General features: G+C 37.0%; 1 protein-coding gene across 2 annotated transcripts in view; it reads right to left on the bottom strand.

Annotated features, from left to right (window-relative positions):
* Positions 1-24,213, bottom strand: part of tmem121.S (transmembrane protein 121 S homeolog) — a 169,496-nt gene that overhangs the window by 32,817 nt on the left and 112,466 nt on the right. For both annotated transcript variants that reach the window (XM_041574386.1, XM_018240994.2), the window contains one exon: positions 15,970-16,053. The gene's annotated coding sequence lies outside the window, so the exon portion shown is untranslated. The remainder of the gene's footprint in view (positions 1-15,969; positions 16,054-24,213) is intronic.

Below are 24,213 nucleotides of genomic sequence, written 5' to 3'. Positions count from 1 at the left end.
TAGTACCCATTGTATCACCCACCAGCACAAGGGCTGAAGTGGTTAGGCAGAGAGCTTAATCTAGGAATTAGAGTCAAAATTAGGGTAGCAGTCAGGATTACTTCTTTGCGGGCAACCCATAGGTACCCTACCCTCTACAGGACTCTACACTAAGGTCAAAATATGCCAATAAACTTCACGAAATCCAGGCAAGTATGTACAATATTAGCCCCAAGCCAGGAATTGGACAGTACAGGGACAGGGACACATACACTAAATAACCTTACACATCACAATACATTTAATACACTGTACAGAACTCTAAGCGTGTTTTCTTGAATATTTGTCTATGATGTTAGATTGACGATGTTGAGGTGAGCAGATCACCACTACTGAGATCTTCTTTGATCATGAAAAAGAATGTGCCACATCTTATTTAATGATGTCTGCTAATTGATTGCAAGTTACAAGGACGATTCATACATCTGCCCATATTCCATGGTGCATTCTTGCAGTGTTCCACTTTGTAGAGTATTGTAATATAATTACGAATTAATTTACTTACAGTCTGTGGAAATGCAGGCACTTGATTACTAGCTGAACAAAACTGAAAATGAGAAAAAGGCAATGTTTGGGATGACAGGACCCAAAAGTCAATGTTGTTATTAACTAAATGATAGAAAGTACATCTGATAAATTAATCACACTCTGAGTTTCATTATAGCTGTATCCAATTAGTGCAATTGTCCATCTAAGCCACAAAAGGCTGTGTGCTTATTCATGGGGGTGGTGTAGTATTTTCTAGGATCCCAGACAACCACCAACAGCCTTGAGTTGATAGGAAAGGGCATGGTCCCTGTGCGCATCCCTTATTTGAACAGATGGTGAATACATTATGCCTCTCACCATGCAAAGACAGCTGGAGAGTTGCACAGAATACAGCCTAGGATCATTGGTTTGATGGTTCTGACACTGGGCAAAATATAAATTACAGACTACCATGAAAAATAAATCAAGTAAAGTTCAATTACCTCCCTCCTGCAGGGCAGGACAATAAAGCAAAGTAATTACAGAGTATGCAGATGCATTTAAAGCACAGTTCTCTGTGTGATGGTGGGGATGTGAATATATTTATAAAATCTATACTCTTTACGTAGATTGATGTGTATAAGTTCTTCCCTTTCAATTCCTTTATTACGCCCCTCCTTATCCTACTGATTCTGCCTCATTGCAGATTAAGAAATTGTTCCCCAGGTTGTCTATTAGACATTTTGTGTGCTTTTTGGCTTAGCCAAAGCATTGCATTTCAGTTTAGAGGGTTTAAAGACCAGATTTAGGGATGTATCTATTCCCATTGAAGAAAGGGGAGGGTCTCCCATATTAGTCCTCTGCATAGACACAGGGGTTAGATTTGGTAAGTAATAAATTCACCTACATCTTTGTTGCCTATAGTAGAGTCCTGCATGGGTCCAACTGGGAAGATCCACATCTAACCTGAACCAGTTGACCCGCAACCTGACTTTGAGTCACCAAATCACTATGTTCCTTCTCCAGACCTGCTACTCATCCCAAGCTGGACTTTAATCTAACCCTAAAATGGAAGTGACCACTCTATAGGCAGGTCAAACAAAAAAATATACTTTTCCTTAGTGGGGGATAGGCAAATTAGAGTCACACTTAACCTGGATAACCAGGCAGGGTACCTGTGGAATGCCTTCAAGGTAAAGGAATCAGGGACGTTTTGCCCAAAAAATCCAAATAGTTTCACGAGAAGCATAAGTCTTACCGCTTTCCCAGTTGGGTCCGGGTGCACATGTCCCAGACCTTCAGCATAGGGGAGTAATTCACAACACTTCACATTAGGCAGGCACCAATCCGGAACATCCAACGAAAGTAGATTCCAAGAGGCAAAAATTATATATAAAATATAATACTTTATTTTACATCACATCTAAAAAAGAAGAGTAACGCCTGACGCGTTTCGTGTCACAAGAACACTTAATCATAGCCTATGATAGCCTTCTATTCCTTCACTCGAGCTAAGTAAATGGGCCCCTTAATATACCCCGTGAATGGAAAAAGTCAGGATACGAAAATCCGGCATCTCAGACCTGCTGAGGTTCTATATAAGTTAATGGGAGAGGTCCCTATCCTATTTGGAAGTTTCTGTGGTCTGAGGTGGAGTTAGCCCGAGCATCCAACTATTTTGGGCTTTTCAGGGCAAAAATTCTGAATTTTCGGGAAAAAGTCTGAAAAAATTGAGTGATTTGTGAAAAGATCCCATTTGAATTTTCGCTTGATTTTATGACGTTTTTACCAGATCCGATTGAATTGTGTTTTTTTTTTAATAATAAATAATGTCAAATTGAGGATTCTAGTTTGGTTGGACTTTTTTTAACTTAAGTAGTCAGAAAAATTTGGATTTTGATAAACAAGACCCACAGGCTAGTATTTCCATTTAGCATGACAGCTAAGGCACACTGGTATACACTTATAGGCTAGGGTCATTTAGAGCATCAAAGACAAACTTATTTTATATTTAATATTATAAATGGTAAAACAAAATCGTTGTATTGTTTAATTAATTTCATGACATTCATGGTTTTAGGGAAAATTAGTTTATTCATGGTTTAAAAAACCGTCTAAAACCACAAAAATTTGTTTGTTGACAAATGGGCCTCTAAATACCCATCATCGTTATTACAATCATTTTCACATAAAGCTACTTTATGAAGCAACTCCTAATTGTAAGGAATGTAATAATTAATTTCCCATGCCTTTAAACTGAATGCCAAAGGATATTTTCCTCATTGGTCTTTCAAGATTACTTTTCAATAAAAAATAAACCCATTTGTGTGAAGAGTACTAGAGTACTAGTCTACACATTTGTGAAGAATGACAGAAAACACCTTAGTGACACTTACGAGCTCTTTGTGAGTGTGATGAATCCTGAGCCAAGTGGAGAATGATCCATTCCAGGTAAATGCAGTACAGCCCATTGTAAGGACAATTTAGGGTGTCTGTGTGGGTTAATGTACAGCGCAGGCGATGTGATGAATAGGTCTCTGTGCCTTTCATAGCATTTAAGCAAAATTGTCTATTGTTCACTAAGGGGAAATAGTTTCAACAAATCAAATGGATGGGAAGCAGAGAAGAAACGTTATGCCTTTCTATATATTGGGTTGGGTTCTTGAGGCATTAACTTGAAATTGTCGGACACTGGTTTAATAACCAGGACTTGTCTGTATGTTTCTAATGCTCCAAATGATATAACCTTTATGAACGCAATTAATCCATTCCCCTGGTAGTAATAGGGCAACTGATCTAACATTACATGAAACAATCGTTTAGATAAAACAATATATCGGGGCACATTTACTTAGCTCGAGTGAAGGATTAGTGAAAAATACTTCGAATTTCAAAGGTTTTTTTTGGCTACTTCGACCATCGAATTGGGTACTTCGAACTTCGGCTACGACTTTGAATCGAACGATTCGAACTAAAAAACGTTCGACTATTCGACCATTCGATAGTCGAAGTACTGTCTCTTTAAAAAAAACTTCGACTACCTACTTCGCCACCTAAAACCTACCGAGCACCAATGTTAGCCTATCGGGACCTTCCCCATAGGCTTTCTAAGTAATTTCTGATCGAAGGAAAATCGTTCGATCGATGGATTAAAATCCTTAGAATCGTTCGATTCGAAGGATCTAATCGTTCTTTTTTTCATTTGATCGAACAAAATGCGGTAAATCCTTTGACTTCGATATTCGAAGTCGAAGGATTTTACTTCGATGGTCGAATATCGAGGGTTAATTAACCCTCGATAGAAGTAACCAAGTTTGGGACAATAGAGTCTGGGACAATAGAGTATCTCTTTTGTATTTATTTTGATTCCTTGGACATTTTTAACAATACGTGGCCACTTCCAGCAATGTCACCAGCATCACTAATAAAGACATATACTGTATATTACCTGTATGTAGCCGCCATATTTAAATTAACGGAAGCTTAAGTACAGTATGTTAACAAAGTTTCGTTAGCAGGAATGTAACACCAGCAAAAATTCACTTATAAATGTCTGGTGAAAATTTGCCAGCGTGCATCTGCCGAGACAGAACTTCGAATTTTAAAATATGCATATCCGCTATTAATTAATGTCTGATGAGGTTGCCCCAAACTGTGTTTAAATGTTTCTAATGCTGTTTCTCACTCGTTATAACATCATACATCGGCAAAAGGAAAAAATAATCCAAAAGTAGCAAAAACATTAGCATTTAAGAAATGCAGCGGTAACTACTATTACGGCTCATTTAAATTTACCAATCATTAATAAATCCGCTGTCTTTTCTTTATCCATTTTGAGCCAAACTCAGTTGCCAACTATTTCAGCTAGAATCCTTTCCAACACTGCAGATAAGGTTCTCTGTCAATTTTTCCTACATAGTTTCTGGCACAGCTAAAGGGTTTTCAATTTCTGCTTGATTTGAAGTATTTTGATCCAGTAGGTTACCGATACTTTTTTGCCAAACCTTTCATGTCAAATTCATAACGCAAGTCCACAGGGGCTTATGGTTCTTCTAAATTAATTTGCATGTTAATACTAAAATATTACACAAACTGTCACGGCCGGCACCCAATACCAGAACAGGTGCCAAGTACCCTGGTATCGGCTCGGCTTCACCAGTAGTGTGACCACCGTTGGGCTTCGGGAGGAGCCCTCAGCTTACTTGGGTGCCACCTGGACTTAACGAGGGGTACAAGGCGAGATGTTCTGGCTAGCAGAGGGGCACGGCAGGTAGATAGTCTTTTGGGCCGGTACAAATGGACAAGGCAAGAGAATCGTCAGACAGGCAGGGTCGAGGCAGGCAGATATCATGAATTGTCAGGCAGGCAAGGGTCAAACCGGGTAATCAAACAGATGGGGTCAGGCAGAAAGAGTAGTCGAGATGCAGGCAAGGGTCAGGATTCGGATATCAGAATAGTCAGGAACAGGCAGGGACCAAAACCGGAATAGCAGATACAAGTTTCACAGGAACAGACAGCACAAGGCTTCAGGAACCACCAGAATCAAGATTCTATCACGGGCACTGGCTGGGAGTAAGAATGGGCCTTAAATACCTCGGAATTTCGCGCCAAAACGTGCGCCAATGCGTGCTGGCGTAATCGCGCCAGCGCGCTTGTACCTTTAAGAGGCGCCCTAGAGAACCAAGATGGCGCCGGCGCTGGAGGCCGGAACAGGAGCGCGGCGGCGTGGCGGCCGTCCATTCCGCACCACTAGACCACAAGGTAATTTTATTACACAAACACTGTAGAACGGGCCATGTTTCATCCAAATAGGCAAAAAGTCTTAATTTCAATATTTGTCTATCAACACTATGGGGCAGATTTATAAAGAATTTTCTTATTTTTTTGTGTCAAAACTCACAAATTCGAGTTTAAAAGCACCAATTCGAATGTATATGAGATTTATTACACCTCAACCATGGAACATTTCTAATTTGAATATTCGCCCACTAAAACCTGCCAAGTTCATTTACAAGTCAATAGCAGAGATCCGTTGAACCATATGAATATGACATTCGAGGTTTTTTTTTCGGAGGAAAAATCGATTTAAATTCTATATGAATTTGATCCAAATTTTCAGGTGGAGACTATTCGATCGAATATTAGACGTTCAAGTTTTTTCATCAGTAACCTTCCATTCGAGTTGCAAATACATTCAAATTTATTAGAAAAAAAATTACATAAATTCAAAATTTGACCTTTGATAAATAACACCCTACATTTTTCATGAGATAGATAACAGTGACATTTTAATGTTTCTTTGCATATGAAGGCAAATATTGTATTCAGTATGAGAACAAAGTACACGAAGAACAATTAAATACTATGCTTGAGTGCACAGGCAGTACAGAAAGAAAGAAAGTGGAGTTCCTAAATGAATTTATAATGAGAAGAGGTGAACTTTGCTGGTGAGTAGGATTTATCTTCTTCCCCTGGAATATTTTGCTTGCTATAGAGCACTTATTCCATGGGCACCATTTAATAGCAAGAAACTAATTAATACTACAGAAGCATTAGCATTCATATGAACACAGCACATTTTCAAAACATTTGTCAACTGTATAAAGCACGGCTTCATATAGTTGGTCTAAATCCAATAGGGCTGTAAATGAAATGGCTTTAGCACAATACAAGACTTCCCAATAGTGATGGGTGAATTTATTCGGCAGGCTCGAATTCGCGAGATTCACCGCCGGCGAATAAATTTGTGAAACGGCTGCAAAAAACGGATGCCGGCATCAAAAACGAAACGCCGGCGTCAAAAACTAGACGCCACCACCATTCTGTGAATTTTTCACAGTTTCACTAATTTTGTGGGAAATTCACAAGTTTCACGAAATTCATGAAACGCCGCAAATTCACCCATCACTACTTCCCAAAATAATCAATGTATGTGTGCTAGCATGCGCATTTGAAGGATTTGAAGTAAAAAAACTACGAATTTCGAAGTGTTTTTTGGGCTACTTCGACCATCGAATGGGCTACTATGACCTTCGACTACGACTACGACTTCGAATCGAAGGATTCGAACTTAAAATCATTCGACTATTCGACCATTCGATAGTCGAAGTACTGTCTCTTTAAGAAAAACTTCGACCCCCTAGTTCGCCATCTAAAAGCTACCGAACTCAATGTTAGCCTATGGGGAAGGTCCCCATAGGCTTTCCTAAGTTTTTTTGATTGAAGGATATTCCTTCGATCGTTGGATTTAAATCCTTTGAATCGATTGATTCGAAGGATTTAATCGTTCGATCGAAGGAATAATCCTTCGATCGAACAATCGCACTATTTGCACTAAAATCCTTCGAAGTCGAAGGATTTTAATTCCCAGTCGAATATCGAGGGTTAATTAACCCTCGATATTCGACCCTTTGTGAATCGGCCCCTTAATAAAGGTCAGAATGGATATTCCTCAACATTTCCTGGAATTCTCTCATGGGCTTGATACTCACCTTTAATTTATCTAGACTTGATTTGTTTTTGTTTTGTTTTTTTGCTCATCAGAAAGTGTTTGCTAGAATAAACATACATTATAAGAACTTTCAGTAGCCTCAAAAAAAAAATAATAATAATGGTTGAGCCAAAATGCTCAATCGGTCTAAAATCAGCCCCTATGTCTTCAGGGAATTAATTATTTTTGCGCACATGTCATTTAATGGGATGGGATATTTTATTTTTAAGAAATGCCAAAAAATATTTCCAAAACTGGGTCAGTGGAGACAACAGCTGCACAATCAAGTAATGTGATACCTGGTGGAACGGGGAATCACTATACAAAATACAAAATACAAGAGTCAGTGGCATAACTAGATGTTACTGGGCCCCACAGCAAATTTATTTTAGGGCCCCCAAAATATTCAGAGGTTGTCCTGTTTTACCAATATATATTGAAAATGCTCATTAAGTAGGGCCTCATGGGGCCCCTAAACCTCCTGGGCCCCCCTGCAGCTGCAGGGTCTGCTTCCTCTGTAGTTACGCCCCTGACAAGAGTTTTCCTTTTTGGAGTGACCAGAAGAGATGATCCCCTGCACTTCTCTAACTCATAATATAATATGTTTTCGATACACTGCTGTAAATGTTTGAGTAGCTGAAGACCATGGAAGAAAACACCCACTTTCTTCTACTTTAATGAACATGAAAGATTCACTCAGGAGATAACCTTGTTTTGTCAGAACTTCTTGGCAAGAAACAAAGACAGATATTGATTTAAGAAGGAATTGAATAGAGTAGATATAAACGTCCCTGTTGCTGGCTCCATTTCTCTAAGTTAAATAAATTCCAAACTTAAATTTTCTATTTATTTTTTTTAACAAAGTAGAGTGGAAAACATATGAATATATTTAGAGATCAAGAAATGGCAACTATAACTGCTAAAGGTTTTATCGGGAAATAATATATAGTGAATAAAGTACCCCCTCTTGTGAAATATAAGGATATTATAAGTTACCGAGGAGTTTCATGACCATATAAAAACACGAGGCCGAAGGCCGAGTGTTTTTATACAGGTCATGGAACTCCGAGGTTACTTATAATATCCTCATATTTTACAACTGGGGGTACTTTATTAATTATAATACACAAATTTTAGTGAGTCATGTGACAGAAATTACATCACTACTCACCGTTTATAACTGATGACATCACTACTCACCGTTTATAAGGATATAATTTACAAGATATTCACGGCTTTTGTGTATTATATGCACATATGCACAGGGTTTGCTAAAACCACTCAGCTGCAGTGACTGTATCCATAGCCACAACTATAAATATATATCACTCTGAACTCACCCTCTTTATTTCTGATTTTATAGTGAACCAGCTTCAACATACTCATATTGTCATTTTTAAATACTGGGCAAATATGCCCACTATATGCTATGGTTTTCTAAATAAATAAACCCATAGCAACTAATCAGTGATCAGAGCTGAACAATGAAAGCAAACATTTGATTGGCTGCTGAGGGTTACTACCCATGTACAAATACGCTCAATGTTTATAAACGATTCGCAATTATGTTCCGTGCAGATGTTGTTGCTTACTGAGTGTGTTAAAGCACTGTCGTATGGTTGGCAGCGATGAGTGAATATCTGATACTGATCCACAAGAAATACGCATGTCTGTGAGTGGTGAAAATTTGCACAAATCTGTACAGGTATGGGACCTGTTATCCAGAATGCTCGGGACCTGGGGTTTTCCGGATAATGGATCTTTCGGTAATTTCGGTCTTCATGCCTTAAATCTACTAGAAATTAATTTAAACATTAAATTAACCCAATAGGCTCATTTTGCTTCCAATAAGGATAAATTATTAGTGATGGGCGAATTTGCGCTGGAAAATTCGAAAAACTCGCGAAACAGCGTTTTTGACGCCAGCGCCCGTTTTTTTGACGCTGGCGGCGAATTTTGCGAATTTATTCGCTGGCGGCGAATCGCGCAAATTCGAATAAATTCGCCCATCACTATTAATTATATCTTAGTTGGGATCAAGTACAAGCTACTGTTTTATTATTACAGAGAAAAAGGAAATCATTTTAAAAAATTTGGATTATTTGGATAAAATGGAGTCTATGGTTGACAGCCATTACGTAATTCTGAGCTTTCTGGATATCGGGTTTCCGGATAAGGGATCCTATACCTGTACTAGGATTTCGAGAATTGCTTGAAAATAAAAGGCCATTGTCTCAAATGCATGTGGCACAAGAAGAATGATAAAACCCCCCAGCCCATGTCTTTCAATCATCGCTAATGGTTAGCAGTGCTGCTACTCGTTAGGGATGTAGCGAACTGCCGTTTATGTGTTCGCGAACGGCGTTCGCGAACACCGGCAAAAAATGCGAACAGTTCGCGAACTTCGAACATCCGAAAATCGTTCGATTCGAACGATCGAAGGATTTTAATCGTTCGATCGAACGATTTTCGTTCGAATGGAACGATTGAAGCCATTCGATCGAATGATTTCATTCAATCCAATGGCTTCGATCGTTCGATTCGAACGAAAATCCTTCGATTTTAGCGATCGAAGGAATCGAATGGTCGAATGGTCGAACGATTTTGACGCGAATGCCTATTGGCGAACGTCGCGCGACGTTCGCGAACTTGCGGCGGACGCGAACAGCCGATGTTCGCGCGAACAAGTTCGCCGCAGAACAGTTCGCTACATCCCTACTACTCGTGAGTCAGACTCCTAGAGCTTCAGGCGATAATTTGTCAGTTTATGGTTCGAGAGAGGTTTCAGGCCTTTAATCTCTCAAATACAGTATAAGCATAAGGTCTCTAGTAAAATGCAAATGCAATACTAATAGTGCCCTGTCTTGTATCAAATTAACATCCAAGTTTTGTCGAAACATCAAGCTTAAAGGGGACCTGTCACCCAGTGTACAATTAGGGGGCTATTTATTAAAGTCCAAAACCAAATTTATTACTATAAAATCTGATTTTTATAGAATTTTTTGAGATCTATTATACCCCAAGGAAGGAAAAAGTCAGAATATGAAAATCTGGCATCTCAGACCTGTATATATGTCAGTGGGATTTCCCTATCTTATTTGGAAGTTTCTGTGGTCTGCTCTAGAATTAGGCCGAAAAGCCGAAAAAATGCTGGCTTTTCTGGAAAAAGCCGAAAAAATTGTGCGATTCCGGCAAAAAATCCAAAAAAATCATTTGGATTTTCGCTCGTTTTATTTTCCTGTTAATATCCGATTAAATTGTGCTTTTTAAATAATAAATAAGATGCAATCGTGGATTCTAGTTTGGTCAGACATTTTTTTTATTAAAATACTCAGAAAAATTCAGATTTTCATAAATATGCCCCTATAAGTCCTTTGAAAATAGAACACGAAACCCAAATTAATTCTTTAATGAACATACTGTATCGATACCTGTTATAAAGGTATTTCAAAATCTCAACTGTCAGTTATATATTTCCTGACAACCTCTATGTCTTATAGAGGCTGGGGCAGGCAATTAATTTCACTTTCAATTCTGCACTTACCTACATGTCAATACACTCCCCACATTTCCCCTCCCTACTATTTAAAATTGTGTAGCCAGTGGTCTCAGGGCTGGATTTACATCGAGGACACCCCTAGGCCCACTGCCATTCGTTGACCCTGTCCCCTACCCTTTATTTGTGCAAATTTTTTATTATTGGAACTGGAGCAATGGGGATTGGTGTACGGGAATTTAAAAGCTGATTGTATCTCCCACTCATCCCCAGTGTTTCTGAACCAATGTGGGTGTGGTTGGGCAGCATGCCGCCCCCTATGATACTGCTACCCTAGGCCCAGACCTTGGTGGCCTCTCCAAAAATCCTGCCTTAGTGGGCTTGGGTATCAGGTCCAGGTAGGTTGGCAGTGATATTCATTAACAGAAATCTCGGCACCTGGCTTCCAGGGCGTGCTTCTTATGTGGTAAGTAAATATATATATCTTGTTAGAGAACAGACAGAACACATCAGATCAGGGCTTGTTGATAAATTGGAACACTGGATACTTTAGACCATTGTCTTCCATGCTTTGCTTTGATTAACAGGCAAAGTGTCCATACATTACTATGCCATGACTACCATGCCATGAAACCCTAAAACTCGTAATTGTTAGGAACACTACCTCTGACAGAAATGCAGATAGAATGTCCACTGTGTTAGGGTAATGGGGCTCCCTTTCACCTACTTGCTATGGTTTATGTGAAGCAGGACTTTTTACCAGGAATTCCTGAGTGAGCCATATCTCTTTAGGAAAAGTAAGCCTCTTTATACCAATTTTACTGGCTTGCACCACCATTTTTAAAGGCATGGTCCAAGATTCAACCATTACTCCTCTTTAAGTTATCTTTCTCAGAAGCTATGAAAACCCCTTGCATTAGTGTCCATTCCAGCCTCCTGTAGATATGAACAATTGGAGATACCCTGTGGACTAATATAAACCCGGTTGTAATTCTTGCAGCACTTTCCAACAAGCTCGGTATTTTTAGTATAAATCAAGCGCTCGTCTTCTTCTGTGATGCCTTTTATATTTTAAGATTTGGAGTACCCATCTGAAAAAGGATCAATATATCTACAGCAGCTAAAAGCATAGATTTTAAATTATACATGGACGAGAAGTAAATTATGAATCCTTCCATATTAATCCAGGCGTTAACTTACTATGTACATTTCATATTCTTTTTGTTATATTTAAACTGCAGACTTTGACAGCATTGCCTGATGTACCCTGAAGAGCCATAAAACATACATTCTGTATATACACAAAGAGTATACTTAATATTTTCCTAATAGTAAAGTTGCTGATAACATGACATTTTTGTTTTTTAGTTTAGATGTAAGCACAACTAAGGATACACAGTTACAAGTTTAGAGCCTCTTGGGTATTTTCAAAGTATTAGATCTATTATGTTACTTACTGTTTCTGGGCTTTGAACCTTTTGAAAAAGTCACCTAAGCTATCAGATACATACACTAAAATGACAGATGCCGACAAGAAATAGAGTTCTCTTAAAAAAGGTTGGAGACAGTCTTTGTATTTGTCTGTTGTTCACATGATAAAAAGAAGAATTCTGAGAAAACAGATATGTTATAGCCTTCCAATAATAGGTAAGAGCCATTATTTACCCTCTGTCTGTTCAGATCTACGCTATTGTCATTGATTACTTGTATAATGAGTGACATGTCTTGGTCTATATAGTCCCTCAATTGTAAACTCAATTGGACAAGGAAGTCAAGATTTATGCTGCAATCATATTGCTGCGCCTATTTAAATCTGGGAGATATCACAAGACTCATCTAAGACACAAGGCAGAAACCACAAGGTGTGGATGGGCTGTAGAAATGTATTATCTATAGCAAAACCCAAACCACAATAAAAACAAAAAGCTGAGGAAATATTAAATAAAATATATACAAATACATTTAGGATTAAGTGTCATCTGTTAAGAAACACAAAAGACAAGACATCCCTGCCCCATGAGTTTACAAATTAAAAACATGGAGTAAGCGCTGATCTATTCAGTGGAGAGTCAGATGAGTCAGATGATGTGTTAGAGCTCCAAGACTTAAAGGGCACCTATCACATCCAAAATCAAACACATATTAACAATCTGACCAGTACAAGCTAAACACGTTTAATCAAACTACATATATAGTTTTTTGAAAGCTGATCATTTACATTATACAAACAATTCTAACTGTTTTAAAAATTGGATTTCTTGAACTTTCACATAGTGTATTTACTTAGTAAATGATTTTAGTGATGATTGGTGCCCTTTAAGCTATGAGAGTACTCTTGAAAAGGTACAGGGATGGTTCCTTACAGAGGAATTCAGGAATTTAATACTTGAGTAAGGAGCAGCAATATATTTATGATGGGAGATGGCAGTGGATGTAGGTGGTATAAAAAGACGGTGGCTCTTTGAGGGTCTTAGGAAATGGCCAGGATGTATTGAGACATGGGGATGTATTGAGATACAGTAAGATGCAGAGGACATGAGGCTTTTAAAAATGAGATGTATGTTTTGTAAGTTATTCTTCATTTAATGGGAAGCCATGCTAAAGGTTGTAATTGCAGAGGTAGATTAGAGTAGGAGGATTCTAGCAGCAGAATGGAATACCAAACAACACCCAGGAATAGTTTGGGTCTAGTAGGATAGTTAGAAGACACTTGCAGTAATCTTGGCAGCATAGGACGAGGACATTACTATAGAGATAAAGGGGCAGTTGTTTGCAATATTGCATAGAAGAGGCTGTTTTGGCTGTTTTGAGCTGGAGAAAGGGAAAATTGAAGGCTTACCAAGGGGCAGCATGCTAACTCAAGAGGGTTAGAAAGCATCCCATGAGTAAAGGGCAAAGTAGAGCTAAGTTTAGGGGGAAAGGTGATCAGTCCACAATTGAATCTGAGATGGCATTGATGAACCCAGGAGTAGATAGATAGGAGACTCAGAACTATGTCTAGATTTCATAATGGAGGGATGTATAGATTTACATATTAGCTACATATTAATAATATTTAAAGCAAAATGAATGTAAATAGTTTCCCAGAAAGTGTACAGGGAGGACAACATAGGGCTGGGTACAGAAACGTTATACACCGATACACTAAAGGAAACGTGATAAAAGTTGTGTTCACATTAAAGACAGTTATAAGGGAGTTATAAAGTGAAGGAGCAAAAGTTGGTATCAGAAAAAATACATTATACATTACACTGTATTCAAGGTTTATAGCTTGGTGGGAAGCATACTGAAATAATTTTTACCTTCTCTCCTCTGTTTAATGAGTTAAGAAATTAATTTGTGATTTTGTGATGTAAAATTCCAGTGATAATTAAAGTTGTCTGGGGGAAATGTGCAATGCTTTGATAATATTGACTTAAAAGGGCAAGCTTAATTAACAATCGGCCCATGGTGCACTGTGGAAATGACCAAACAATCGTTTTATGATTGGGAAAATGCCCGGGCCTTTCTTAAATGACACGTAATTTCTGGCCAAATCAGGCCACATAATGATGATAAACACAATTTAAAGGGAAATGTTTGCATTAAATAAAAATGGAATAGTGTAGCACACAACTACATGGGCCCTACCTGGTAATCAAACATCAGAGCTCAGCTTCATTACAGCATAAATATGTAAGTCTATTTTTAAATAGTAGGACAAGTGATTAGCATTCTGCAGTCTGTCTCTAGCAGAGATGAGAAGACTTTTCACCACTGGAATTTTAAATGATTTGCATATATTTTAGCAAAGCCGAAATGAATGATCTGGGGTATATTTCCCTTTTAAGATATATTCCAGAAATTGCAAACTTAATTTGAACATCAAATAAATTCATTATGCTGGGCTTATTTAAAAAATGTGAACACACACTAAACTTCTATAAACATTTTTTACATAGACATATCTGTTTCCACCGATCGAAACATAATTCTCATACAAACTATTTCCTAGCCACTCCTTAACTTCACAGTATCATAAAATCCTTCCCTCTTTTTGTAACTGAAGTGATGAATTTGAGACTAGGGGGGTTAACTATTAAAATCGGAATTTTTCAGATTTTTAAGATAAAAAAAAAGTCTGACCAAACTAGAACCCACGTTTTGACCCTATTTATTATTTAAAACGCACGAATGAATAAATTCAGGGAAAAACGCCTAAAAAATTGCACAGAAAATTGTATCTATTGTACTATTTTTTCCATTTTTTCCCCAAATTGTACGATTTTTTCTAGATTTTCCCCGGAGTCTGAATTTTTTTTGGATTTTTGCCTGAAAAGTCCGAAACCCAGCTGAATGTGCATGTATACTCATTACATGCAGTATATAGCCCAGCCACATTGATTAGAACATTGTCCAATATTGTCTCTTTGACTCTGTTTCAATTCATATACTGACCAGAAATATAGACTCATTTTTCTATTTTAGATTAGATAGATAAATAAATCAATCGATCTGACCACTACCTGGTTAGGAAGTTTTCCCAATTTTTGTTGTTGATGACTATTTGCTGCCGTTCTCATTATATACATGTATGGCATTTTTAAGTGAATTTTATATTTTCGCCTGTTAAAACCCGATTTATATGTAATTTGGTCACTAACATGGATCAACAGTGAAAGAGTGGAATGTTGACTAAATGGTTAGAGGGTACAGGAGATATAAAGGATCTTATCAATTCCTGTTTGTGGATGAATATACCCACATCTTTTCATTTGCCATTAACTATTGGGATATTAAATACTAAGGGGATTATTTATTAAAGTTAATGTTTATTTATACTATAAAATCTGAATTTATAGTGGAAAAAAAGTGACCGTTTTGAGATTTATTATACCCCGAGGCTTCAGAATCTGAAAATCCGATGGGAGAGGTCCCTATCTAAGTTTCTATGGTCTGCGCTGGATATAGCCAAGAAAATTCAACTTTTTTAGCTTTTGGGCAAAAATCCGAAAGTTTGGGCTTTTCGGGATAAAACACGAAAAAATCGAAAAAAAACGGAAAAATCTTACTATCTGGATTCTTTTATCGAGTTTTTCCCCAATCAAATAAAATCAAGCTTTTTTTTAATAATAAATAAGGTCAAATCGTGGATTTTAGGTCAGACTTTTTAAATAAAATAATCAGAAAAATTCAGGTTTTGATATATAACCCATAACACATTTTGGGCCGCACACATTCTGCTCCCTGTGTGGATAATAGATTGCTGAAAGTAAAGCCCTGTATTCACCCACATCTGTTCGATCAGAGAAAGGCTCTACAGAAGATGGTGATTTTTTTGGCTTTACTAGTAAAAACCTTTCTTACAGAAATAGATGTACCCAGGTACAGAAATAGACTCATATCTAATGCATGTTCATATTTAGAGAGGAACACCACTGACAGTTAATACAATAGAACAAGAGATGACACAAAACAGAGCAACAAAGAGGCTTACGTTTGTAGATTCCTGGCTCATCTACAGAAAGATCAGTGCCTGCAGATCCAAAGAAAAGGACACAACTGAAACCTGCTGTAGATGCTGAAAGGAGAACAAATAAAGGAAGTTTGAGTAGAATAATCAGTTTCTATTATATACAATTTAGCCTTGTAATAAAAACAGTATCCTCTTCTATACATACTGTATCAGCCCTATTACCCACAGTTTTTGCTAAAATAGACATTTCCATGTAAAGGGGATATTTAGACCCCTCAGTGGTTCAATAGCTATACAATATAACATAGTAATAGAGAAAACGTCAAATCCAGATAATCAAGAGGGTTTTGTATTAAAAAAGACACTAAGGGGCAGATGTGGTGTAAAAAATAAACGGCCACACAAATAGCCAGGCATCGCCTTCTAAAAAACAGCTTAAAAATGGTGTCAATTTTTACCCACTATTTCTTTGAGCAACTTCCACTGGAAATTACTTATAAAGGTCTGAAGCAGTGTTCTCATGGCTTAAAGTAAAACACACCTTGATAAATTCACCATTTAGTTTACACGTTTTTTGGCAAATGTAATTTTGCACAGCATAATAAATAGGCCACTAGGTTTGCCAAGGGGAAGTAACCCAGAGCAACCAATCAGCAGGAAACATTTACAGGACACCTGTTTGAAAGCATACATTTTATTGGTTGTTATGGAATACTGCTCCTGGGCAAACTTAATGCCTTTTATTACATATGGGGATACATGTATTTATATATGATATGGGTCAGCAGAGGGAAAGAGATAGATACATATAAGGGGTTATTTAAAATGTAACCCCCAGTCATGCAAGAGCACTAATGAATGCAAGAGTACTGCTTTGTCCATCTCCACTCCCTAACCTAATGATGCTCAGATTAAGGAATGTGTAGGGGTCTGTTAGGGATGTATATATATATATATATATATATATATATATATATATATATATATATACAAATAGTGATGGCCGAATTTCTCCAATTTCGCTTCGTCGAAGAATTCTAGACTCGCAAAACGGCAGAAAATTAGCGAAACTCGAAAATTGACACTGCTTCAACATTGACACTTTTGTTAAAGTCAATGGGCGTCCGATTAGTGTCCAAAATTTTTTGACACCATCAAATTTTCGCAGGAGTTTGGCTAATTTATATACTGGCAGCAAAACATGGAAAATGATTTGCCCATCATTATAGACAAATACAAGATATATATATTTTACAATAGGGGGTACTTTATTCATAATTTATATATACCATCTACCAGTAGGTGTGCATACATAGTTAATATATAGCTCATATATATAATATTTTGTTTTCAATATTCTTCACAGCTATGTGAGTTAGAACACTCAGCTTGGGTGCAAGTTGCTCCTAGTGTGTTTGTATTCAAGTCATAGGGCACAAGTCTGGTGCACCTATTGACACAACCTGCTGTGGGAATTCTAGAACTACTACCAGGTCTAGAATGGTGCTAGGGTTTTTTAGTAACAATAGACCCAATTGCACAACATTCCTAAGAAGAGACAGAATGAACCAATTGTCAACCATGTAAAAGTGCATGACACATTTACTCTAACACCTCAAGCCAATATGCACTCTTCATTGCATCCTTTTATTACTAAATGACCCTAATTATTCTCAACCTCTTTAATCTTGGTGGCAATGTTAACCTCAATGCTATTTGTGCCAAATACATAATTTAATACACAATTCACTTTACTTATGTAATTTAAATGACTTTATAAAAAAGTATACATAACACTGCCCTTATTTGAGAATTTGCTACATTTTACTTTGACTCATAGATGGTTGGATCTAATTCTCCTGTTCAGTTAGTCAAAACATTTATAGAACAAACAATAACCAAAGGTTTTAGAAAGCAAATTCACAAAAAGTCCATTTCATTATTTACAAGAAACAAATACCACCACCATTTTCCCTCCGAGCAGTTAGCTATTAAAATGCCTGTAAGTAGGCAATATCTTTGTAAATAATGGCTTACTTGAACATATAGTACATTAAATAAATAAAATGTACCCTGGAAAAAAGAGGTAAAAGCAGCTTGTAATATATAACATGACACAAGCAAAGCACTAGACCATTAGCAGAATTCTTCTGTTATTTCCAAGGAGCTCAGCTAAAAATATCTTATTTATTCAGAAATACACTTTGCGCATATCAAATGAAAAAAAAAATGTTATTTACTTCTTCGTAGGACCAAAAAAACAACCCTTAATTGCATTTGTCAAAAACTACATTTTAGTGTTCTAACTCACATATTATGAATATGGAAAACAAAATATTATATATAAAGTATTTATTAAGGGAGTTATTTATTAATGCCAAATCCAAATTTTTAGCGGAAAAAAACTTGAATTTTCCCAAAATTATTAAACCGAGATGCTGTTAAAAGTCCGAATAGAAAAGTACTCCAACTAAGACCTGCCGAGTTCATGTAGAAGTCAATTGGAGAAGTCCCAAATATATTCTGATCTGCACTTGGTTTTCTGCAATAATCCGAAGATTTTGTGGTTTTCGGGTAATAATCCAAAAAACATTTTTGGCATCAAATCCGAAAAATTTGTACGATCTGAATTTTTTTAACGATTTTATCGAGTTTTTTCCTGCACAGGAAATTTTAGGGATAATGAATTGATAAATAAGGGGGAAAATCCCCTTATTTCCCGAAAATTATGAGTAAATTTTGGATTTGATAAATTATCCCCTAAACTTTGGGCAAAGATAGAGCAAGGTTAATATCTAACTACAGTTATTTTAGAAATGTCTTGAATGCAAGAGTCTACTAGGCTGAATTTCAGAAAAACAAAGCAAAACAAAAATCTGAAGTGGGAGTAGGACTGGAAACAAATACCCCTTCTTCATAAAACACAACCAAGCTGCACATAAGAGTAACTTAACACCTGCCTTGCACACACTTTTTACAGTATAAGTGCAGAGCTATTCTAGAACATGTTTGTTTAAAACTGGTCCATATTGTCCAATTGAATTTCTCTGGGGCTCATGGCCCTATCATGCATTAGGTAGTAATGGGGAAATGTAATATAATTTGCAAAAAAAATGTGTGCACAAATAAGATTAAGGGGGTTATTATATAGAATTAGAGAATTTTTTTCGTTTTTTCAGCTCCGATGGTGTTAAATGGCAAAATAAAAAAAGTACTCCAACTCAGACCTGCCGAGTTTATGAAGAAGTCAATGGCAGATGCCCCAATGACATTTTGAAGATATCCTGATCTGCTCTGGGTTTCTTTCAATAATCCGAAGACTTTGTGGTTTTTGGTAATCAAATCCGAAAAAGTTGCAGGCTTGGGGCGTCAAATTCAAAAAAGGTGCAGTTTTTAGAGACAAATCTGAAAAAATCGTACGATTCATTTTTTTCACGATATTATCAAGTCTTTTCCTGCATAAGAATTTTTTTTGAAAATGTATGGAAAAATAGGGGGATACGTCTATGCGGATTTGGTTAGAATGGTTTTCAGAAAATAGTGAGAAAATTTGGGATTTTGATAAATAACCCCCTAAAAATTCATGTCATAGTGTAATATTTGACATTAGACTTGTATTGGACTTCTTAATTGAGCATTGCAAAATTTTAACACTTGCTTGAAGGTGGCGGAAAATTTTTGAGCAAATGGGAAAACTTTTTCATTAAGATGTTTTATTACATACAATGCACACTAACGCAAACTATACCTGCTGTGTTTATAAACTTTGACTACATCAAATGGGATCTCTTATCTGGAAACCAACTATTCAGAAATCCTCAAATTACAGGAAACCATCTTCCATAGTAGATTTTAAGCAAAATATTCTATTTTTTTAATTATTTCCTCTGTAGTACTAAAATAATACTTGTACTTGGTGGTAACTAAGCTGCCAAATAATCCCTGGCAGTAACCACCCAGTCCTTCTAAACTCCTGCTAAACTCTTGTATTGTTATTTTGATTTAGACACACATTTAACATCTAGGGGGTTATTTATCAAGGTCCGAATTTATCTCAATATCGGCTGCTACAAACTCCTATCTAACCCGCTTGGGTTTTTAATGCTTATTTATTATTACATTTTCCCAAAAATTTGCTTTGCGGGAAAAGCTCAGATTTTCACGATTTTTTCGTGAATTTTCCCTGAAATCTCGGAGTTTTCACCCCCAACACAACTAAAAATAAATGGAACTGTTCCCATTGACTTTTATGAAACCTCGACATGTTTGCGATGCAGTGTTTTTATATTCTGGCTTTTTGGTTTGATAAATTCCGAAAAATTTGTGATTTTTTTAAAAGTCAGATTTTATAAAAAAATTCGGGGAATTTCGGAGCTTAGTAAATAACCCCCCTAGAGAGCTTGAAATGTATCTTTGAATAACATTCTATATGTTTTAACCTTGCTAAGGGTTATTTGGAATACATTACTGCTACTACTAACAATAAGAAAATATTGCTCATATCTGGAGGCTCCTCCATACTAGGTAAATCATGAAACCAGGACAGAAGACAGGCTTTGTTTCCTTAATTCAGTATTATGCTGTCAAAGCTCAACAAAGCCCCATTGTGTTGAATTGTGTCACCAGCATTTAGAGGACTTTTTGAATCTATTTAATGAGTATTATTAAGCAGAAGATAAAGAAAATCTGCATTCCTACACCATGTAAATAGCATGCAACCTTTAATTAAAAACTCAACCTTAAAAAAAATAATCTAACAGCTTTTTCAAGGCTGTAAATTCCCATTCCTGTATAATATTATTATTCTTGGAACACATCTGTTAGGGAAGCAAATAAAAAAATAATAACACCAAACATTACCATTTCGAACGTTTTTTTTGGCTACTTCGACCATCATATTGGCTACTTCGACCTTCGACTACGACTATGACTTTGAATCGAACGATTCGAACTAAAAATCGTTCGACTATTCGACCATTCGACCATTCGATAGTCGAAGTACTGTCTCTTTAAAAAAAACTTTGACCCCCTACTTCGCCAACTAAAACCTACCGAGCATCAATGTTAGCCTATGGGGAAGGTCTCTATAGGCTTTCCTGCCAATTTGGGATTGAAGTAAAATCATTCGATCGATGGATTAAAATCTTTCGAATCGTTCATTTCGAAGGATTTAATCGATTGATCGAATGAACGAATAACGCTAAATCCTTAACTTCGAGGGTCGAATATCGAGGGTTAATTAACCCTCGATATTCGACCATTAGTAAATGTACCCCTTGGTGGTGTCTTTCTATTCAACGGTGCTGTCGAGTGTGATTCATAGCAAATAATCACTGCTATTACTGCAGTAGAAAAGCCAATACTATCACACTGCCAATATGTTTGCACTATTATGTTGAAGGCTCTGTGATGGTCAGTACAATGTATTATCACCTGAATGGTTACCCAAGGCAGGTATCTACATTCATTACTAACCATTCAAGGAGATGTAAAAAGTGGCTTGTCATGAAAGTTTTATACTATAAATAAATAAGGAAAAACCACTGAGGTGGGTTTTTCTCAGTTGTAAAACTCTACATTTTGTGCAAAAGCTTGGCACTTCAATATTAGGACAGTGGGTGTGGGTTTAGTACATAAACGTCAATCAGTTCCTCTGTAAATGTATTGTAGGAACCCCTTATATAGAGTTTTCTTAGATTTTCTCTACTGATTCCCGGTGGAGGGGAAGTTGGAAAAGCCCATCTTTTGGAATAGATTTAGTACATAGTTTGGCTGATTTTAGCCTTGAAGCTTGACCATTAGTGACTATGGATGTGCGAGTTGACCGAAAGCCGCAGGACCCACAGGTTTACTTGTGATTTTAGAGGGTTTGGGTAAAAATTGGGTGACAATTGTTTGTTTGTTAAATGTGAGTCACATTGGGGAAGTACATTCTCTGCTCCCAAAGACTCCCTGTCTTGGAAACAAAGGAGCATGCAGAAGTAACTTATCGAGAATTGGGTGTAGATTGGGTTGCGGGTTAGCATCGGGTGTGGGTCAAGTTTTTCCTGATGTTCGCATTGCTAGAGAGTAACCCTCCAACCCTAACCCTAATACACTGACATCCTATCAGAATTCAAACCCCCATTAAAAATATGTGATCTACCAATATATCTTCACAACATGCTTTCAAGCAACAGCAGATCCAAAAGTAAGTTCTACCCCACTTTCAGACAGTAGCACCAAAGTGTCTTTAGCACCCTGTGTTATTCAGCAGATACAGTATGTCAAAATATAGGGTGCACACATCACTCTCACAGCAAACACCAGCAATGGCACCAACAGCACTGAGAATTTTAAGGGCAATGCATCGGATTCCTGTTGAAGTGTGAGTTCCATTGCATTTATCTTGATGTATCAGCAGCAAATTGTGTATTACTGTACATTTTCAGGTCTAGGCTGACATTTTAAGTGGTGAGTTTGGTTAAATAATGCATGAGTATTGACTCTCTAATGTTCCAATCTCCCTGAGGGCATGATGCCCTAATTGTGTGCGATTTCTTACCATTTCACTTTTTCCATTTTTATCCCTTCACCCTAACACCAGCTACCAGTACTTATGCTGTTAGAAGTACTTGTTAAATTATTTTTGACAAAAGAAAAGAGAACCTATTCAGCCACAAAAGAAGAGTTCTCGCCATTATTACATTGTTTGCAAGATTATAACAAAGTAAGAAAGAAGCACTTTCTCAGATTGTATTTTATTCTCAAAAGTCACATTTTCCTTATTTTATTGTCTAAATCAACTTATCCTGCCAGTCGCCAGTTACTGCAAAATTCTTCTTGCTTATCTTTTATTCCAAAGGTAGAAATTGGTGTGAAGAAAAGGAACACTAGAATATATATATAAAAATATATCAGTACAGTGCAATAAAAATATGATTAACGTTAGAAGGTATAGCGTTTACATTACATATGATTTATTTGCAACCTCTCCCATACTTTATAAGGATGAATAGTAAGAATTTTACACACTAAATGATGAGATGGCAGCGAAAAGCACTATCACTATGCTAATATCCTTTGCAAATACCAAAGATGTCTGCCATAAATTAAAACAAGCAATTTTAGCATTAGTGTCAGCAATTAGTGATTGGCGAATTTATTCGCCAGGCGCAAATTCACGGCGAATTTACGCGATTCGCCGGCAGCAAATAAATTCATGAAACGCCCGCGAAAATTCACATCAAAAATTCGTCGGCGTCAAAAAAAAAATTTTCAGAAAAATGGACGCATAAAAAACAGGCGCCGGCGTCCAAAAAACGGGCGCTGGCGTCAAAAATGGCCGCCAGCGTCAAAAACGAGACGCCTGCACCGTTTCGCGAATTTTTCGCCCTTTCACCAATTTTGCGCGAAATTCCCTAATTTTTCGGCGAAGCAAAATGGCGCAAATTCGCCCATCACTATCAGCAATACCTTGAAGCAGATTGAACTGATAGCTTTCATAGAATTCTTAGGTTCTGAATCAGACTTGAGTCCTTGATAGAATAATGTAGAAAAGGGTGACCTGCTGTGTTTACAGACAGCTAAACTCTAAACAAGGCTAGGACATCTTCTTTCTCCTTTTTAAAAAAAAAGTAGAATGTAGATAAGGGAGAGACAGTTTGGCCACAACCTCGGCAATGCCAACCAGCTCAAGCAAGAAAAGTAGCAAATATTTATTATTAGTGATGGTCGAATCTGACCAGTTTCACTTTACCAAAAATTAATAAAATGGCAATAATTCGCTAAAATGCATAAAAGTATGTGGGCGTCAAATTTTCTTTGTTGTGCTACAATTTTTTTTCACCCATTGGGCGTCATTTTTGCAGCGAACTTCTGTGAAATTTTTTACTCATCACTATATATTATTCATTACTTTGTAATTATGAAAAATACTATAGACATAACTACAAGTTGCAGGACACATAATAATTCCCAATATACAATGCTTGTTGAAGGTAAATCAATATTGTTTCAAATAGGTCATTTGAGCTGATGTGCCGAGTATCCACTCACAAACATACTCAAACAAGCTTTAATAATGAAACAACTAAAAAACCCAGACTTCAACAGAAAAAGTATAAAACAAGTCCAAATACAGGTCCTGCTCTGTGCAAGAGGCAAGCAAAAAACAGTTCATGAAGCAGGCAGAAAGTCTGGAAAGGCAACAGACAAGCTGAATCTAATTCAAGCTGTGGGTTAAAAGCATTGGGGACAAGGCAGGGCAGAAACAGAAAGACAGGA

Source organism: Xenopus laevis, chromosome 8S (genome assembly GCF_017654675.1).
Source record: "Xenopus laevis strain J_2021 chromosome 8S, Xenopus_laevis_v10.1, whole genome shotgun sequence".
Lineage (NCBI taxonomy): Eukaryota > Metazoa > Chordata > Amphibia > Anura > Pipidae > Xenopus > Xenopus laevis.
The sequence above is the reverse complement of the archived record's forward strand: the minus strand, read 5'-3'. Positions and strand labels throughout refer to the sequence as shown.